Source organism: Oryctolagus cuniculus, chromosome 9, assembly GCF_964237555.1.
Source record: "Oryctolagus cuniculus chromosome 9, mOryCun1.1, whole genome shotgun sequence".
Lineage (NCBI taxonomy): Eukaryota > Metazoa > Chordata > Mammalia > Lagomorpha > Leporidae > Oryctolagus > Oryctolagus cuniculus.
Window position 1 is genome coordinate 15,996,955 of NC_091440.1, and position 21,344 is coordinate 16,018,298.

At 38.6% G+C, this 21,344-nt stretch overlaps 1 protein-coding gene and 1 pseudogene across 1 annotated transcript in view; one reads left to right on the forward strand and one right to left on the reverse strand.

Moving 5' to 3' along the window:
• HS6ST3 (heparan sulfate 6-O-sulfotransferase 3) overlaps positions 1 to 21,344 on the reverse strand; it is a 769,442-nt gene that overhangs the window by 340,644 nt on the left and 407,454 nt on the right. The gene's annotated exons all lie outside the window — the stretch shown is intronic.
• On the forward strand, positions 7,127 to 7,764 carry LOC138843725 (BCL2/adenovirus E1B 19 kDa protein-interacting protein 3-like pseudogene; annotated as a pseudogene).

Below are 21,344 nucleotides of genomic sequence, written 5' to 3' on the forward strand. Positions count from 1 at the left end.
TATCTGCAGCCACCATCCCTTCTCATCCTGATTAGTATAAGAGCCTACCACCTGGTCCCTCCACTTCCATTTTTGGCCTCCTGCAGTCCAATCTTAATACAGAAGATAATTTTTAATAGAGGTCATTATAATTACAGGAATATGCCCAAGAAGAATGAAATCATGCATCTACACAAACACTTGTCTGTGAGTATTTACAGCAGCATTATTGATAATAGTGAAAAGATAGAAACAATACAAAATTCATCAACTGGTGGATACATAAACTGTCATGGGTGACCAATGGCATCTTCTTCCGCAATAAAAAGAATAAAGCACTCAGCCATGATACAATGTGGATTAACCTTGAAAACATCACGTTCATTAAAAAAGTCAGTCTCAGAGAGCCATACATTGTACGCATTTGTGCAGGATGTCTAGCATACACAAGCCCTTGGAGGAAAGGAATGGATCAGTGCTTTCCAGGAACAGGAAAAAGGGAGTAGTGATCTACTGCTAGCAGGTATGGGGTTCCTTTTTGGGGTGATGAGAATGTTCTGCACTTGGTGGTAACATTGAATGACTATGAAGACCACTGAATTGCATTCTTTGAAAGATGAATTTTACAGGATGTGAATTGTATGTGATAAAGTTGTGATTTAAAAACAACACATAGGGCCGGTGCCACAGCTCACTAGGCTAATCCCCCACCTTGCGCTGGCACACCGGGTTCTGATCCCGGTCAGGGCGCCGGATTCTGTCCCTGTTGCCCCTCTTCCAGGCCAGCTCTCTGCTGTGGCCCAGGAGTGCAGTGGAGGATGGTCCAAGTGCTTGGGCCCTGCACCCGCATGGGAGACCAGGAGAAGTACCTGGCTCCTGCCATCAGATCAGCGCGGTGCGCTGGCTGCAGCTCGCCGGCTGCGGTGGCCATTGGAGGGTGAACCAACAGCAAAGGAAGACCTTTCTCTCTGTCTCTCTCTCTCACTGTCCACTCTGCCTGTCAAAAAAAAAAAAAAAAAACACATAGAAGTCAGCTTATGCTCCTTTTTTGTTCAAACAATCCAATGGCTCCTTCAGTCAAAAGAATAGAATCCAGGCTATGAGGCTGAGAGGTCAGTAGCAAAACACCTAGTGTGTTCTAGATACTTGGAGGCCAGTAAGGCTGAGCCTAGAGCCATCAGAGGAAGCAGCATGTAATAGGCCTGGAGGGATATGCAAGGGATGGATTTCAGCCAGCTCTGAAGCCTCCGTGAGAATGTCCTAACGTCAGCTAAGGGCAACGGGAAACCCCTGCAGGAGTGGAAGCAGGACGTGATAAGGTTATGTGTGCAGGTGACCACTCTGAACACTTTGTGATGAATGAATTAGAGACATCTGAGAGTAGAAGCTGGGGGAGTTGCCAGAAGGCTGCTGTAATGGTCTATTCAACGAGAGCTGAGTGCTCAGATCATGGTGGAATCACTGTGAGGCAGCATAAAAATGGATTGATTTGGCATATATGTAAGAACTAATATTTCTTAAACAATAAGTTATGGATTAGATGATGATCTTATGGAGATTTAAAGATGGTGATAATTACACGATGATATGGAATATGTTACTGTGTATAACCTACATTTCTCAGGGGCAGCCATGAGTCTACCATGTCAACATTCTTAATTCATGAGTCAGACCCACCAAGGTGGATGGCAATGCTAGCCCGGGATTTGTCTTAGTCTCCTAAATGCTGGTTAAGCCTAGTCCTAGCCTTCTTTCCAATCACGCTGACTACTATCTCTGAGATGCTAGCTGTATTTATTCAAATTACAATAAGCCATCAATGAGCCCCTGTTTGCATTGACTATTGCTGTGTAATAAGTCATCCTAAAGCTTAGTGGCTTAACAATACAATACATTCTTCTCATGACTGCAATCTAGGCTGAGCTAAAATGGGCTGTACATGTTCTGCTCCAGAGTGTCTGTGGGACCGGAATATCTAAGAGGGCTTCTTCATTTGAGTGTCTACCATCTCACTTGAGATGGCTGGAAATGTTGGGGTGAGGGAAGAAAGCATATCTCTTCCCATTTTGTCTCTCCATGAGGCAAGCTTGGGTATGGTAGTCTCAAGTAGTGATATATATTATACAGTAATTTGCTGCCAAGAGGGAGAAAGACCTAGAATACCACTTCTTCCATATTCTACTGGCCAGAGCCAATAAAAAGGCCAGTTCACTTAAAGAGAGGGAATGAGGGGCCATGCTGTGGCATGGTGGGCTAAGCCTCCCCGTGAGGTGCTGGTATCCCACATTGGTGCTGGTTTCCTGGTTTGTGTCCTGGCTGCATCTCTTCTGATATAGCTCTCTTCTATGGCCTGGGAAAACAGTAGCAGGTGGTCCAAGTTCTTGGGCCCTGCACCAGTGTGGGAGACCCAGAAAAAGCTCCTGGTTCCTAATTTTGGATCTACCCAGCTCTGGCAGTTGCAGCCATTTAGGGAGTGAGCCAGCAGATGGAAGCCCTTTCTCTCTCTCTCCCTCTCTTTGTCTGTAACTCTACTCCTCAAAGAGATTAAAAAAAGAGAGAAGGAATGAAATATCTTCCTCGTGATAAGGCAAGAAAAAGAGTGTGCAAGAGGGATGGAGTTGATGGCATCCATCTTTAGTAGCAATACCCAGAGAGCAATCTCTAGGAACAACAGAGCTGTCCCTGCAGTACTCACTTCATTTCCAAGAAAAATGAGATCTGCCCAAACTCAAAGATAAAAAGAATATCAGTGATAAAATGTAGAAAGAGTAGCCAGGAGTGCAGCATTTCAGAATGGCATAAAAAAAACTTTAGGTGGAACTGGAATGCAGCACTCTCTTGTCGTTGGGAAGTTCTTTGCTATTGGCAGAACCCCTTATGTGGCCCAAATAGCAAAGCAGGCTGGGTCACTTCTCACAGTGAGTTTTTCTGCCTCTCCCTATTGCCTGTTAAGGCCCAAATAACCGAGGATGCTCACAGCCAAGGACGTCCTGTGCAGGCTGCTCATGTTGGCTTTGGGCCCAGACCTGAATCTGAGGAGAGAGGAGGCATTGTCCTGTTCATAAGGGTAGTAGGTATATAAGAATATACTCATACATTAATGAGTTAAAAAAAATCACACTTAGCTCCCTGTGTCTTTTTTTTAAGATTTATTTTATTTATTTGAAAGACAGAATTATAGAGAGAGGTAAAGAGAGAGAGAGCAAGGTCTTCCATCTGCTGGTTCACTCCCCAAATGACTGCAATGGCTGGAGCTGAACTGACCTGAAGCCAGGAACCAGGAGCTTCTTCCAGGTCTCCCACGTGTGTGGAGAGACCCAAGTACTTGGGCCAGCCTCCACTGCTGCTTTCCTAGGCACATTAGCAGGGAGTTGGATTGGAAGTAGAGCAGCAGGGACTTGAAACTGGTGCTCTTATGGGATGCTGGCACTGCAGGCCAGGGTTTTAGCCCATTGTGTCACAGTGCCGGCCCCATCCTTGTATCTATTTTTCACACTCTATCATTAGTAGGATGCAATGGAATGTATTCAAGAATACAGAGATTCAGGTCTCGGCCACACATTTACAAAATTGACAATTTGTGGCAGTATGAAGTCACATCAATTACACTACCCCTGCCCCAGGCTGGAATGATATTCAAATCTTCATTAAATGGCTCTTTAAATAAACAAGCAATGTGCTCTTTTCATTAAGCTCTTAATAATCTTAGCTGGAATATAACTTAGCTTGAAGAAATCACTAAAAGAAGCCATAACAAAACAAGAACAATCCCCCCATCCATTCGGTGGCTATCTCCCTCATCAACTTTTCCTACCTAACATAGAAAAGCACTAGCTCTCAGTATTTATTGCGCTGTTAAAATTCCAAGAAGGTAATGGTAAGGGCATTTTCTCATAATAAAGTCTATTACAAAATATGGGTAATAGGGAAACTGCTAACTAGCCACAAACTAAAACCAACAGGAGATGGGGCATTTCTTACATGTGGCCACAGCCCTAGAGACAAAAATTCCCATGACATAGCATCCTCTGTACCAATGCTGAAAGAAAGATAATTTCTCTTTCCATTAACAAATCCTGCACAATAAATTCTGGAACCCATTTAACAAGAACTGGGTTTTATAAATGGGCTGTGTAGAAAACAAAAAACTCCCTCAGGGTGATTGTGGAAAAGAGAAGAGTGTAACATCAGTCAGGAGGAGCAAAGAGATGTCAAGACAAAATAAGACAAGAAAAACAATAAGAAACTAGCAGAGGGGAAAACGGATGAACAAACAACAAAGGGGAAGGTTGGAGGAAAATCATCAGGTCAGGACTCACAAGTGTGTTCAGTTAAACTAGATTTGTTACCCAGAGCAAACATATTCCTAATTATTCTTAATGTTGCTATATTTCCTAAGAGTGTATCAAGGACAGAGCTCAAAGGTGGTCTTTCAATAATACAACTTACACCAAAACATAGATTATAATTGAGGCCAGTAGCAATAGGGCAGATAGTTTTATTCCATTGCCTTTTTTTTATTAATAACCAACATTACATGGGTTCTTCCAGTATATATGCTGGGGAATGGGCTCAAAAGCACACACACTCTTGCATTCTTGCATATTTCATTTTTTGAAAGACACAGCAAAAGAGAGAAAGAGACAGATGAACAGAGATCTCCCATCCACTAGTTCTACCCAAATGCCTACAACAACTGGACCTGGCCAGGCCGAAGTCTGAACTTTGGAACTCAATCTAGGTCTCCCATAATAGTGGAAGGGACTCAAATATTTGAGCCATCATCTATTGCAGCCCAGGACAATTAGCAGAAAATTGGAATCAGGGGCAGAGTCAGGCCTCGAAGTCAATTGCTCCAATATGGGATGTCAGCATTCCAAGAGTCATCTTAACATTTTACCCATTGCCCATCTTTTCTCTTTTTCTTACCTCTCTCTCTCTCTCTCTCTCTCTCTCTCTCTAGTGTGTGTGTGTGTGTGTGTGTGTGCATGTGCAGTGGTGGTTGTGGTTTTGAGACTTGATGTTTCAAAATTTCCATTGGAATTTTCTAAAAGTACACATTCATGGGCTGTACCTTTATCGATTGTGCATTTGTAGATAGGAGGTCGGTCCAGGTATCTCTGATGGTGATGAGCTCCAGAGATCATTCTGTTGTGTTACAAGGTCTGAGAATCACTGTCACAGTGCAAAGACTTGAACACAGATCAAATACTTTGTGTCTGAGTTGTGGCTCTGAACTAATGGCTTTAAATAATGGCTAGGGCATCTTAAGTAATTCAGTAACCAATCTGAAACTTAACAATACTTAAAATGCTTAAAACTGTGACATATTCACGTTCATCCTTTAATAAATTATAACACATCTTTTATAGCTTTCTATACCTATCCTTCGACTACTCTGATCTCCAGCACCATTGAAGTTAAAAAGATGAAACATCATTTTTTTTTGAGAGTTTTAACAAAACAATACCATGATACATTTAATAATTTGCTATTGAGGAAACAGAAAGTTCAGTCCATACATTAGGTGAATCAACTTTTTCATTGTTATATATCAATGTCAAGTGAGCAACATGAATCTATTTGAAAAGAAGAGTAATAATGTTACTCTGAAGAAAAGGCACCCCACACTGTGCCACATTACATTACCAAAAAAATGTAACATTGATCTTGCAAAATGGTTGTGCAGAAATGCAATAATGAGTCCTCTTTCAACTTTGTAAAACATTCTAAATTCTAAATGATTGTCATTAGATAGACAAATGTAACAAAGTGCTCTATTGAGGATTTAAACTACAATTTTTTATGCTCTATTGAGAGAGACATTACAGAATTACATTGAAATCCTTGAGAAAAACATTGAGAAGGGTGATAATACAGGTCCCCAGAGTCATTAAGCTAACTTCCTTCTGAATCAATTGTCTGGGAAATGGGTACAGTTATTTACAAAAAATAAAATAAAAGCTCCCCAACCTCTCAGGATATATTCTAAAAGCAGAGAGGGAACATAGAATCAAGGGATGGAATGAGTTGGATAGGAGGAACCATGACCTTGGGAAAATAGTGAAGGACAATTTTCTGAGCATGGCTCTGAGAAAGTTGTCCACATTCAAAAGTCAACATTGGCAAAGTGCCCTTGGCCAGTGCGGAGATCTGAATTAGCAGCATCTGTCAGAGCAGAGACCATGATTGTGTAAACAACCACCCAAGTGGGCAGCCATAAGCAAGTGACAGCATTAGCGACCTGAAGAGAATTTGGTCTTGCCTCTTACGATGGAAACTGAACTGACTTCTCAGCTCCCATTCTGAGTGGACAGGCCCTCAGGTTTCACAGAAATTTAATAAGAGGGAGTATCTACAGAATGAAGATACTTTCTCTCTCAAGTAAATTGTAATTTGTTTTTAGAAGTCATGGAAGAGCTAAAATCCAGATAGCCTCCTCTAAATGTAAAGTTCTCAGCCAAAGTCAATCTTCAAAACTAAAGCTATTTTGTTAGAAATGGCAAAGATAGCTTAGGACTGATCATTTATCAGCAGACCCTGGGATGAAAATTCTATAAGGAAGGAAAGAGACATAGAATGCCTGGGAAGGCAATTATTCAACTTACTATTGGATAACTGAAGAATATGCCCCAACCTAGGGCCAGGTCAGAGTCAGAAAGCAAGATGAGCCTGAGCATGGAGCAGCGTCATACAGCGGCCCTGGAAGTAGCACCAGGACAACTGGCATATGCTCCTTAGCAGAACAAATGTGGAAGTAAAATGAGATACCAACTTCTCTAAAGTGAACTGGTAGAACTAAAGGTCATGCTGGTTTAGTGATAGAAAGAATATCATGTCTATCATTTCTGTAGAATTTGTTTTTAGCTACAAAAACAAAGAAATAATAAAACAGAGAGCTTGGTCCCAGGCTTTGGAGAATGTGGGCTTATTGACCAAATAGCAGCACCCATTAAACAGGAGTTGAGACCCAGTGGCTGTACCTGGCAGAACACCAACAGCAACTTTAACCATTTACAATCCACAGGCAAGAGAGACATCAGGTTTTATCCCCCTGGATCATAAATATGCTACCGAGAAGGATAAACACACGGGCCTCCCAGAGTGATGAAGAGACCCTCTCTTGGATGCTGCCTGAGAACTGCAGATGGTTCTCTTTCAGCTGCAGCTCTTCCTGCCACACTTGCACGACAGCAACAACAACTACAACTGCAAGAAAAGTGAACAGCATCTCCTCCTGCCCACTGGCCTCAACAGTCCCTGGTGGGGCAGCAGCAGTGACAATGATACCAGCAATAGGAGAAGCGGGGGCCTGTAGTACTTGCCCTCCATGTCCTCCATCCACTATGGAGAAATGGAGAAGACAGAGTTGAATGCACAGCATGAATCAGGACGGAGTAGCTCCAGAGGAAGCTCCCACGTTGACAGCCTATCCCTGCCAGAAGATGGGCAGATCATGCTTGATACGGAAGTACACACAAGCAGGGGCCATAGCTCTCAGTCAGAAGAAGCTGTAGAAGATTGAGGCTTTCAAGAAGTGGGCTAACTGGACACTGGATTGGTCCAGGAGACTTGAAAACATTCCCATGCAAGGAGTTTTCAGGCACCCTAAATGTTCTGCATCTTTAAGCATGAGGAAAAGAGCTCCATGAAGAAAGGAGGTACTGTCTCCACAGAATTTTTGAAGATGTTCATTCCATTTCTTTTCCTTTCTCATGTTTTGCTTTGAGGATGGGCATCTATACTGCAAAACAACTGAGCATACCTCCTGCCAGCATCTTCTGAGTGAAAGCAAAGCCCTGGACATGTAACCTGTGAAGTGGTGCGTTGTCACAGTCATTTATTTGAACTTGAAACCACTGTAAGCATGACCCAAACTATCACCCTATTTTTACATGTCCACTGCCAGTATCTCTCAAATTCAGTATTCTATTTCAACTAACCTTAATTCCTTTTTAGCCTATAAGATACTTTGGAATTCCCTGACAAAATTTACTCTTGTTTAGAAATTTGCAAGGGCTTCTTTTCTGCAAATGCCACCAGACTATAATTTTGTCAACAATGCTGTTATCTCCTGTTAATAATACAGACTTAGACCTGAATCATTCATGGTAGAGTTTTACTCTTGCAATCTAACTACCATCTCCAGCTTAAAACAACTTCAAGTTAACAAATTATAGAAAAGCTTGGTTGGGGGCCAGCACCATGGCTCACTTGGTTAATCCTCTGTCTGCGGTGCCGGCTTCCCATATGGCCACGGGGTTCTAGTCCCAGTTGCTCCTCTTCCAGTCCAGCTCTCTGCTGTGGCCCGGGAAGGCAGTGGAGGATGGCCCAGGTGCTTGGGCCCTTGCACCTGCATGGGAGACTAGGGGGAAGCATCTGGATCCTGGCTTCAGATCAGCGCAGCTCCGGCCATTGAGGCCATTTGGGGAGTGAAACAATGGAAGGAAGACCTTTCTGTCTGTCTCTCTCTCTCTCACTGTCGAACTCTATCTGTCAAATAAAAAAATTTTTTAAAAAAAGAAAAGCTTGGTTGGTCAGTTTTTCTTTCCTATTTTCCTCCAAGACAAAGATAAGTTTCCCTAAGCTTGTATTTATAGCTATAACAAAGAAACAAAAGGAGAAAAAAAAAAAAGCAACACACACACACACACATGCACACATACACATCTTAGGAAATACAAAATTCATTTAAACAGGGAGAGAGAGGGAGAGAGAGAGAGAGCCTCTCTGATAAGAGGAGTGAGGTAACAGTCACTAAACTGGGGTAAGAGAACAGGAGCCCCAGAAATAAAATTTGAGTTGAAACTAGATCTGCTCACCTCATGCTAATTTTTCTGTTTGGTATAGACATATAGACTTAGAAAATAGGAGTTTGCTAATCTCTCTCTCTTAACCTGGAGGGAAAAAAAATCACTGGTGATGTTGATGATGACCTCCCATGAAGATGAACATAAATGACTCAACAAGACAGTAGCCATTCTTTTGTAGTATTAGGGAGCCAGGCTAATACAGATTGGTACTTGCAAAGTGTGGTATACCTACTAAGAGTAGGCCATCGAGCTTCTGTTGATCACATACCAACATGGGAAGCACCAGAGTGTTACAAGAGCACCCAGTTACAATCTTCAGAGTTTTCATTGTTGGGCAAGAAAAGGTGTGATAGATTTTTGATTCAGTTAAACTCATTGAATGTGCCAAGAAGAACCAACTGTATACCATGCACTTCCAACATGGAAGAATGACAAGAGGGTATAATGTGGGTGAATGCTAAGTAGTATAGCCAATTATTGGGCAGAAATTACAAGGAAGTATTACCCAAGGAAAATGTAAGATGATTAAGGGTGCTTCAAATGTCTAGTAGAAAATTGAATTCACGGGGCTGGCGCCATGGCTCACTTGGTTAATCCTCCTGTGGCACCGGCATCCCATATGGGCACCAGGTTCTAGTCCCGGTTGCTCCTCTTCCAGTCCAGCTCTCTGCTGTGGCCCTGGAAGGCAGTGGAGGATGGCCCAAGTGCTTGGGCCCCTGCACCCACATGGGAGACCAGGAAGAAACTCCTGGCTCTTGGCTTCGGATCAGCGCAGCGCCAGCCGTGGCAGCCATTTGGGGGGGTGAACCAACGGAAGGAAGACCTTTCTGTCTGTCTCTCCTTCTCACTGTCTAACTCTAATCTGTCAAATAAAAAAAAGAAAGAAAGAAAGAAAGCCTGATTGCAGTGAATGTCACACTAGCTATTCTTTTTTTTTTTTAAAAAGGAAAATTAAATTCACTGATAATGTGCATTTCCATGAACTTTAAAAATTATTTTTATTTGAAAGAGATATTGACTGATTTTCTATCTGCTAGTTCACTCCCCAAATGCCTGCAAGAGCAAGGGCTGGAACAGGCTGAAGCCAAGAGTGAACTCCATCCAGATCTCCCAACATGGGTGATAGTGGCCCAAGCACTTCAGCTGTCACCTGCCACTTTGCAGGATGCAAAGTCAAGAAGTTGTACAAGAAACAGAGTAGTTGGGAATCAAACTGGCACTGCAATACAGGATGCAGGTACTGCTAGCAGTGGCTTAACTCACTGTACTCTTTGAAGACTCCTCATATATTTGCCTAAGATGATTAGCTGGATAAAGAGGACAGTTGGGGTAGTACCATGAAAATAGATATTAACCAACATAGTCATAATTGGCAAATGTTATACAATGATTTAATTCTCTAGATAGAAGACAAGCAAGTGATAAGAAAATTGTCTACGAAACCTTTGAGGCACATCTATCAGCAAAGTGGCTGGAATTGAGGGATCTGGAAATGAGAGCAGAATGAAGATACATCATGGCCGTGGCCTCACCAAAAGGTTTAGAGTATGACTGAGTCTGACACAGCCACGTGTGTATGTGCTGACTGGCAGGAAATCCAGCCAACAGCTAGGGTACAACTTACCACCATAACTGGTCCTGGGGGTGGGTGGCATATGTCATCTCATACATCTTTCAGCATTGTAATACACTTTCATTTTAATCATTTTAACAGCCCTAAAATTCTGTCCTGCACATTTAATTTGTATTTGTTAGGTATGCAAGCTGGAGATGTGGACAGGTGATGGTAGATAATCCTATTTATTGAAGATGTCACATTCAGGGGCAGATAACTGGGAACCCCTTTTTTCTCCACATTCCTCTCAAGGTCCCCAAACCACCCATCTATACTGTTAAGTGTTTTATGTACATTAATGCTATAAAGTTACTAATAGCCTTTTTTAGGATAATTCCCTTCTTCCCTAAGAAAACAAAGCATTTCTCCACTTCTGCTCTTTCATTGAGCAGCATGAAATGTGTCCCTGTGTCCCTGTGACATGCCACAGAATACTGAAATAATGGCCAGGGGAAGACATAGCAGATGGTATGCATATGGCTTTGGGATCAACTTTCAGCAATGGTCACTTTTCTTTTTTAAGCTTTTTAAAATGTGTTCAGTTATCAAAAAAAAAAAAAAAAACTTAAGGGATAATTTCCCCAAATAAATGGAGTCTCCCTTGAACTTAATTAGCTAAAATGATATTCAGATTAACATGGGTTTTCTTCAGAATTGATCCAAGAAGGCAAATTATGTCATAAACAATCTTACACCCTATGATTGCTCAGCCCCGTTATCAACAAAGTCATTATGGGAAACACTCAGAATGTTTCATAAGCAGTCAAAAGTCACAAACCCGTGTCCTAAATACATGGTAGCAATAAAGAGCCCTGCTTTGTTTACCATGGATGGTTCACTCAGGCTATCCAGATGTGACTTAATACTGATTGCTAGAATAGCAAATAGCACAACACGCTCCAAGATTTGAAGCAGCATAGACTGTGTTAGTACAATAATAGAAACAGAGCGTGGCGTTAACAAGAAGTTTGCCTACTATGCTGCAAATGCTGTGAAAAGATCTATATTTAATACGTTACCACTCTATAGATATTCTGGGGAGTTATATTTACAAACCAGATGACACAGGGAATCTAAGAAAATATTCCTCTCAAGTGACATCATAATCATGAAACGAAATTGTTCGCTACTTGAAAAGACAGAATCCATAACCATGTCATTTCAATACTCTAAGCATTTTTGCACTGTAATATATATTAATATTTTAAGTGCCTTCTTAGTCTGGTCAGTGCAAAGTAGTCATCTCATAAATCCTTCAGCATTGCAATACATTTCACTTTAATCATTTTAACATCCCTAAAATTCTATCCTGTACATTTATTTTTACTTGTGAACCCTTAAAAAGACATTGAAAATACTTGTTTATACTTGAAAAATCTTACTCCCTAGCAGTGTTCAGATGTCAGTCCGTTCTGAAGCTCAGTTAGTGTGCACATGCTCTGCTTTCTTCAGGATTCTGTCATGAAAATACATGTCAGATGCCCTTGTTCACTGCTGTACACACAAGCAGGTAACTGTTCTAGATTTAAGGTTCTGGGTCTGACCTACTTATGGATGCTTTCCTATTGATTTGAATGCAGGCTCTGCTGAATATAAAAAGAATTATTTTAAAAGAGTATAATTCCAAGAACTTGGACAATTACTTAGAATTATTGCTGATTTCACTGAAAGAACTAAGCCTCAGAAGTGGAATGCATTTGTCCCCATATAAGGTTATTTAATGCATCTCTTAGGGTCTTTAAAATGCAAAGGAAACTGTATGCAAAGAATGAGTGGATGGGTTGGATGGAGCCAATTTACTCTACATAAGAAAACAGAGTGAATTTAGTTTTGCACTTAAGAAGGAAGGGGCAAAAGTGAGAAAAAATATTGGCTGAGCTATGTGCAGGAGGATGTTTTAAGAAGAGTGTTATCTGATATGCTACGATATAAATGTAGTCTTCCCTCAAGTGTCAACAAAATCTGTTCCAAATATATAAGAAGTGTAGGAGAACATGTGCGTGCAAGTGTGTGTGAGTTAGACAAGTAATATCTGAAAACTGATTATGCCAAGATTTGGCATTTGGGAAATTCTTAAAAAATGTTAGATCTTACTATAATTCTTATTAATAGTTACCATTTACAATCTTGAATAGAAAAAGAGGCAAAATATTATTATGAATTCAGCAGTCCTTTTAAAATGATTTTTAAGAAAACATGAAATAATAGAAAAAAGTAGTTCTTGATAAACTAGGGTGAAATATTTACTATAGTTAAGAACAAAATAATATTCAAAATTTCCTAGTTGGTAGTTAAAAAACAGAAACACAATAGTTTTGCTTTTTAATAATTTTAAAAATCTACATATATATGTTTGTATATGTATACATTTTTATACACAGAAAAACATCCCCAGCACAGAATCCTGTGACTTTATTGTGTAGATTGATGAATTGAGTCACTAATTAATGTACAGAGCCATTTTGTAAGTATAGTTGGTTCTTTACATTGTCATTTTGCTATAAAGAGAAGTCTAAGTGATATTAAATCATAAGTTCAAAGGCTATTATTTAGGGATACAAGTTAATAGAGACTAGAAATGCTATTTTCTCTTACAGTATTAATAGACAGAAATATCTTAGAAAATCTTAAGGAATGGTTTCATTAATCTACTCATAATATTATTTACTTTTTTCATGAATATTTCTGGGCATTATGTACCAATTTACCTCCTTAGTAAGCAAAACAACCTCACCAAGGACCATGTAAACTACATTATATGTATATAGTTGTGCATTGCAAAATAATTTTCCAGGCAGCAAAGAACCAAATATATGACAGTGATTCCAAAGGAATATATTTCTTAGTGACACTGTGGCCACCTTGGTATCTGTCAGTACACTCTATGATGTTTACACAATGAAGAAATCGCCTAATAACTGCCTAACAATACTGAGAATATAGAGTCTTCAATGACAGTACATGACACTAGTACCATAGTGCATAATTGTTGAAAGTTTCAAATATATATTTTCTCAAGAAGCCAAAATTTTAAAGTGCATTTTTTTTGGATGAGGATGTGAAACATTCACACATACTATAAACAAGGTTGAATGAACAGAATGGAAAAATAAAATGGAGGTATTCAAGATGACTAAGAATATGATTTTAATTACATGTATGTACTACTTTAAAAAGATAAACTGATGGCAGTGATTATATACCCTGTAAAAGACTATTTGACTGGTAAAGGATTTTAAGGCCTGGTTCAACCCACTAAGTGCATTTTCATAATATTTATAAATAGCCAAGTATTTAATGGAGAAGAAGTGCAAGAAGAAAAGCAGTTCAGCTTTTGAAAAATAAGATAGCATTGCCAATGAACATTCAGACAAAAGTGATGGTGCAAGTCAATGGGGATTGATGAATCAATTTACAGTCTAACTTTCAGGAACTCACTGTTCTTACTAAAATTCATCAGTATACAAACACTAACACACAATGTTAAATAACACTGTGAAGCATACATCATCAATAATTTAATGATTTCCTCTTAGAGACATCCAAAGAGATGCCAGTTTTCAAGTTCAGGAGCAAATTCTCAGCATATTAAAAGCATAGCAGTAGATCAGATAAGTGATGTTTCTGGCCAGATAATAACTAGAGCAAAGAAGAAAACAGAAATAGTAAAATTCTCCTGTCTTACCTGTAACAGGGAGAGAAGCAGCCAAGTCCATGGGGTCCACACATATCCAAAAGTAGGAAACCAATGGGGAAGAAAAGAGAAACAAGGATTATTTTAGGTAAAACTAAAGTGTGGGTAACAATAAAAATAAAACATGTGCAAAGAAAACCACTCTCCTCCTTTATAGCAAGCTCTGATAGTATGGGTTTGTTCAGGTAAATCATCTTTTTCTGCCAAGTAAATGAGTTAATTTTTCTGTAATGTGGTTGACCCCTCACACTAGACACTCACGGATGGCACACAGTACTTCGCGCTCACATTAACAGATGTGTATAACCAGTCTTTCATTCTGAACATAATCTGACAATACAGAAAACATTGAATATGCCTTCCATTATCAATATGCACACATTCAGCTGCAGGAACCATGCAATCACATTCAAAGTTGTGTTAAAAAGGGATTTTGAGCCAAATGTGAATAGTTTGTATATGATCCAGGAGGGAATTATTTGTTCTACTTTGTTTAAATATTAATTGCAGTTTTAAAATACATCAAACACCAATGCTAGGAGCCATAGTTTAGAGAAAGCAGACAGAGCCTTTGCCCTTTAACATCTAGTATTCTACAAGAACATGACATTCATATCATATAAACAGATAAAACTGGAGACCATAAATGAGTGATTAACTTGAGATAACTAAAAGACTCTCCTGACAATAGTCCCATCAATAAACATTAGTCCTTAGCTGAATTCAAGTTGTTTATTTTGCAAGGCTAATACATTTATAAATGAAGTTTAAGCCCAAAGAATAGTTTAAGATTTTTTTAGCAGTTACCTATAAAGTCATTAAAGTGTTGGAGTTCATTAACAGCCCCAAGTCTCATCTCAACTTTTGCTCTGGAAAATCTCAAGCATTCTCTGTAATTTTACCTTTCAAAAAAAGCCTTTAGGTCTTGCTCTCCTCTTGGTAAATAATATTCATATATTAAAATTTTCAAATATTTAAATTTTCTTTTTTTAACTTTTATTTAGTAAATATAAATTTCCAAAGTACAGTTTATGGATTACAATGGCTTCCCCCCCCATAACTTCCCTCCCACTTGCACCCCTCCCATCTCCCACTCCCTCTCCCATTCCATTCACATCAAGATTAATTTTCAATTATCTTTATATACAAAAGATCGATTTAGTATATATTAAGTAAAGATTTCATCAGTGTGCATCCACACAGAACATAAAGTGTAAAATAGTGTTTCAGTACTAGTTATAGCATTGATTCAAATCGGACAACTGATAGGTCTAAGAGTCCAAAGAAGACTAGTGTCTGCTAATACTAACTGATAGAATAAAAAAGGGAAAGAATGATCCAACATGGGAAGCAGGATACACAGGAGACTCATAGAATGGCAGATGTGCTAAACAGTACTCTGGCCTCAGAATCAGCCCTTAAGGCATTCAGATCTGGCTGAAGAGCCCATGAAAGTATTTTAGGCATAGAAAGCCAAGAAACTCTGGCAAGAAAAAAAAAAAAAAAACCTAAATGAAAGATCTGTGCAAGTGAGATCCCAGTAGAAAGAATGGGACCATCAAAGAAGGAGGTACCTTTCTCTGAAGGGAGGAGAGAACTTCCACTTTGACTATGACCTTGTCTGAATAAGATGGAAGTCAGCGAACTCAAAAGGCTTCCATAGCCTTGGCAACTCATAACTAGAGCCTAGGGAGATTACTGACGCCATAAACAAGAGTGTCAAACTGTTAAGTCAACAACAGGAGTCACTGTGTACTTACTCTTCATGTGGGATCTCTGTCCTTAATGTGTTTTCCAATGTGAATTAACGGTATAAATTTTCTTAATTATTTTCTTTTGTGAGCAGAGGAAAAAGCTGCATACAAGAAGTTAGATTTTCCTTTCCTCTTTAAAACCAAACTAATCACAATACATTAGGTGTGAGACACTTCAAACCAAACTCACCATAGTTGAACAGGGTCCTATATTAGTCTTGTTAACCTTATAGGGGTCATTTCCAAATACTGTTTAAACTCTTAGAGTTCTCAGTTAACCTGTCCCTTCATCCAACTTTTGCCAAAGTTGATAATCCTTAAGCTGGAAATTCAACCTATTTATGAAGTCTGATGCAATGGTGTTTTAGTAGACCAAATCAAGGCTGTTCTAATTTCAGGTTCCCCAATCCATGATACTAACCATACTGTACATCTAATTTATCTATAATTCAAGAGATCCTCCTTTGAGAATTCATAAGTGCATAAATTTCTAAAAATAATTTGAAAGCTATAAGATATCGTAACCTATATGAATTAAGCTAAAGCAATTACATATGTTTCAGTTACATTAATGTTCATTAATATCTTTCACTCTATCCATCAATTTCATTTAAAAACATTCTTCAAGTAGCCAACAGTTAACATCATGTTTAATGGTGAGAAGCTTGAAACTTTCACAATTAAGAACAAGAACATGAAAAATATGTCTCTTGTCACCATTTCTTGTCAACATCATACAGAAAGTTCACACTGAAGTCCTAGCTAATACAATAAGAATAAGAGAAAAAAATTAAAGCTACTCTTTTGGTTCACAAATGATATGACTGTCAATGTAGAGAATCCAAATGACTGGGCCAAAAATAAATAAATAAATAAATAAAACCCTCCTGAAACTACTAAGCAGTTACAAAAATAATGCATGTATAATACATAATATGTAATAATCAACATGACTTACATTAGTATTTCAAAATGAAATACTTAGGCTTAAATCTAACAAAGTATGTATAACATCTATATGAAAAACTACAGAATTCTGATGAAAGAAATCCAAGAAGAAGTAAATCAAATTGAAGTACGTCATTGCAAAAATTAAAATAAAAATAACAAAGGAATAAGAAAGGAGGGTGGGAGCAAGGAAGCAGAAAGGGTAGAGTGGGAATTATCATGCTTTTAAAACTGTATATGTGAAATACATGAAATTTGCTCCTATACAAATTTTTAAAATTGTAAAAATAAATAAATAAATAAATGGAGAGCTAGTGCATATTCATGGATAGGAAGGCTCAATATGGTAAACATATCCGTTTTTCCCAGCTTGATCTATAAATTCAATGCAATTCCAATTAAAACCCTACCAAGTTACTTTGTAGGTATTGATAACCTAATTCTAAGGTTTACCTGGAGAGGCAGACCTACATTAAAATCACAATTAGAAGCCCGTGCTGCGGCTCACTAGGCTAATCCTCCGCCTTGCGGCGCCAGCACACCGGGTTCTAGTCCCGGTCGGGGCACCGGATTCTTTCCCAGTTGCCCCTCTTCCAGGCCAGCTCTCTGCTATGGCCCGGGAGTGCAGTGGAGGGTGGCCCAAGTACTTGGGCCCTGCACCCCATGGGAGGCCAGGATAAGTACCTGGCTCCTACCATCGGATCAGCGCGGCGCGCCGGCCGCGACAGCCATTGGAGGGTGAACCAATGGCAAAGGAAGACCTTTCTCTCTGTCTCTCTCTCTCACTCTCCACTCTGCCTGTCAAAAAAAAATCACAATAAGATATCACCTCATACTTTTTAGAATGGCTATCATAAAAAAATAAAAACAAAAAAAACACTAACAATTCTTGGAGATGAATTGAGAAAAGGAACCCCTTGTACTGTTGATGGGAATGGAAATTGGTATAGCCATTATGGAAAACTGTGACAGGAAGATGCCTCAAAAAACTAAAAATACAACTACTATGTGGCAATTTCACTATTGGATACACATCCAAAGCAAATGAAATCAGTGTATCAAAGAGATAAGTGAATTCTTATATTCATTGCAGCATTATTCACAGAAGTCAACATATGGAAATAAACTAACTGTCTGTTAAAGGAGGAATGGATACAGCTAGAGTGATTAATTTATATGCACACACACAGGAATATTATTCAACCAGTTAAAAAGAAAGAAATCCTGTGATTTCCAACACCATGGATGAATATAGTTGACACTATGCTAAGTGAAATAAATCAGATATGGGAAGATAAATAAATATTGTATAATCTCACATAAATGTGCACTCTGAAACACTAAAATTTAAAGAACCATAGAGTAGAATGCTGATTGGCAGTGGTGGGAGAGGGATAAATAAGGTCAAAAGTTTTAGTTTTACAGAACAAATAAGTTCTAGTGATCTAATGTGCAGCAAGGTAATTATAGTCAATACTGTATATACTGGAGATTTTCTTTACTACTGAAATATTGAGCTTTCCTTACATTATCTATGGATACAGATTGATGGTTCTCACCACAGAATGAAAGATAAGGAAGCCATAAAGTAAAGGAGGAAGACAAAAAAGTAGGAAGGAGGGAAGGAAGAAATAATTACTTTGTGAAGTTACTGATAGGTTAATTAGCTTGAAGATAGTGATAACACAATTCAAAAAACATGAACTCATTATACCAAAGAGATATTTGCTCCACCATGTTTATGGAAGCATTGTTCACAATAGACAAAATATAGAATCAACCAAGGTATACATCATCAATGAATGGATAAGGCAAATGCAATTTAAGTACACAATGGAATATTATTCACCTATAAAAAAGAATGAAATCCTATCATTTACAGGAAAATGGAACTGGAGGATATCATGTGAAATGAAATAAACCAGACACAGAAAGCCAAATAATGCATATTGTCCCTTACATGTGGGAACTAGAATTTAAAAACAGCAACTCATTATAAACACAGAACATGGATTACTAGAGTCAGAGAGGGATTGGAGAGATAATAAGTTTTTGGAAAATAAGACAACAAACAGGATGTGGTTCACAAACTGTGGCAAAGATACTAATGTGAAATGTTAATAGGGAAAGGGAAAATGAGAAATTTTGTGCTACTGCCTAATAGTCTTTGTTTTGCAAATTTAAAACTATGCTGAAATAAAATGCTAAAAGGGAAAAAAATGTGTAACTTAAATATAAAAATTCCTATTCCCAATTATCCCCCAAGAAGAATAAAAACAACAGCTACAGTAGTCGAGACAATATGGTACTCGCAAAGGACTGGACAAACAGATCAATGGATCAAAGAGGAGAGCTGAGAAGTAGACCCACATCTAGGCTACAGATCTCTGACAAAGGCCAGAGGTATGAAACAGAAAATATAGACTTTCACTACATGATACTAGAGCAACTGGACATTCACATGTAAAAAGATAAAGCTAGACAGCGACCTCACATTAGTCCCAAAAATTAACTCAAAATGGATCAGAGACTTAAATGTGAAGCACAGAAGTATAAAACACCTAGAAGATAACATGGAAGAAAATCTAGAGGACCTTGGGTTTGGTGATGGCTGTTTAGATATGATACCAAAATCATAATCCATGAAGGAAAGAATTGACAAGCTGGACTTCATTCAAAGTAAAATTTTCTGCTCTTCCAAAGGCACTGTCAAGAGCATTAAACACACACACACACACACACACACACACACACAAAGAACATACTAGTAGAAAATATTTGTAGAAGACATCTGATAAAAAGCTATAATCTAAAATATAAAGTAAATATCAAAACTCAAATAAGAAACAACTCATTAAAAAAAAGGAACAAAGACTTTGACACACTCACAAAGAAGATACACAGATGGCAAATAAGCACATAAAACAAGGCTTTGCATCATATGTCATCTGAGAAATGCAAAATAAAAATGGAAATTTTCTACTAAATACCTGATAGAATTCCAAAATCCAAAATGATCACATAGGATCAGTTCTGCTACCTCTCCTACTACATCCCAAATCACTCTCCCCTTGTCCTCTGAGCTCTGACCATACCTTCTTCTCAATTCATCAGAGATCCAAGTTCTTCCTACCACCGAGTCTGTGTATCCATTGTTCCCCCTTACTGAAGCACTCTGCTCACACCTTCCGCTTTTCATCTGGGAAGCTCCCACTCACCATGTAGATACATGTGTATGTTCACTTTCCCTGACTGTTATATTCTCAGAATATGATTATTTGCATGCTTAAACACATTCAAAAAACCATGTTCCTTTCCTTTAGTAATTAGATCTTCATGTGCCCTTATACTTTCACTAATTTGATTTTCTCATCAATGACTATTAGTTCCAAGAAGGTGGAGATTATGTCTGCCTTTGCATATTAATGTTATACTCACTGCCTAGTATCTGACCCAAGCAGTGCTCAATAAACATTGCTTTTTATCAAACCAGTTGATGGATTAAGTACCTGTTTTAGCATATGATGTACTAAAATTAATCCTAGGAAAAAATGAACATTTTTTGGGAAACAGCCAAAAAAAGCAGAAAAAATAACCAGTAGTTATAGGCATATACAACACTCAAAATTAAAGGCATTAACATAACTCTGCTTTCTATTTAATAACTTTCCCAAAGATCTCCTCTGGATAAAATACCAACAGCCAAATGTAGAACACAGCTTTGAAGATTAATCTCTCTCTCTATTTTTATGCTTTCCTAGAGATTTCTATTTTACTTGCTGCCTCATGAACTTGAAGTGGGGGAAAGATAGCTGCTGTATGGAATTAATGGAAAGTCATTTAGAAAGCTGATCAGGACCTGGACAGATTAAGCTGCCTCAGTCCAGAAAGCGACCTTAATCAACTCATCTGATTATTATGGGCTTCTGACAGCACTCCAAGTGGAACAAGTAAAAAGTTAGTCCCCCAAGGACATACAATGCTATTCCAAAGCTGAGTTTTAAGGACAGTTAAAAAAAAATAACGGAATGAAAATCTAAAGAGACTGAAAATTATTTTCATATGAGCAGAAAACACTTTCTATTTGGATTTAAGAAGCCAGGTTTGAAAAGTAATGATCTCAGTATCATAACCAGCCTCTCAATCAGTTTCCACCGGGAAGCATGGCCAAGAAAGATTGACAGGCCAAAATAATGAGCCCACAATTGCCTCCAGAGAAAGGACCCTGAAGATCAGTGTCATGGGCAACTAGTAAATATCATCATGGAGCAGAAATAGGCCACTGCCTGGGTTATTATGAATAAGAACATTTATAAAGTGAAGTATCCACAGTGTGTGAAAGTCACTGTGAATAATTGTGTTAAGAAAAAGAGTGGAAGCACAGAAAAAAAGCACTTTGCTGAAACTTGGAAGAGTAGTAAGAGATATTTCCCCCACTTACTCTCCTACTTTATTTTTGGAATTGATGATGTTCGGAGAGTAGAGATCTAAGAACAAAGAAGTGAGCATGTCGTGAAGAGGACCCAAGTGAACAGGACATG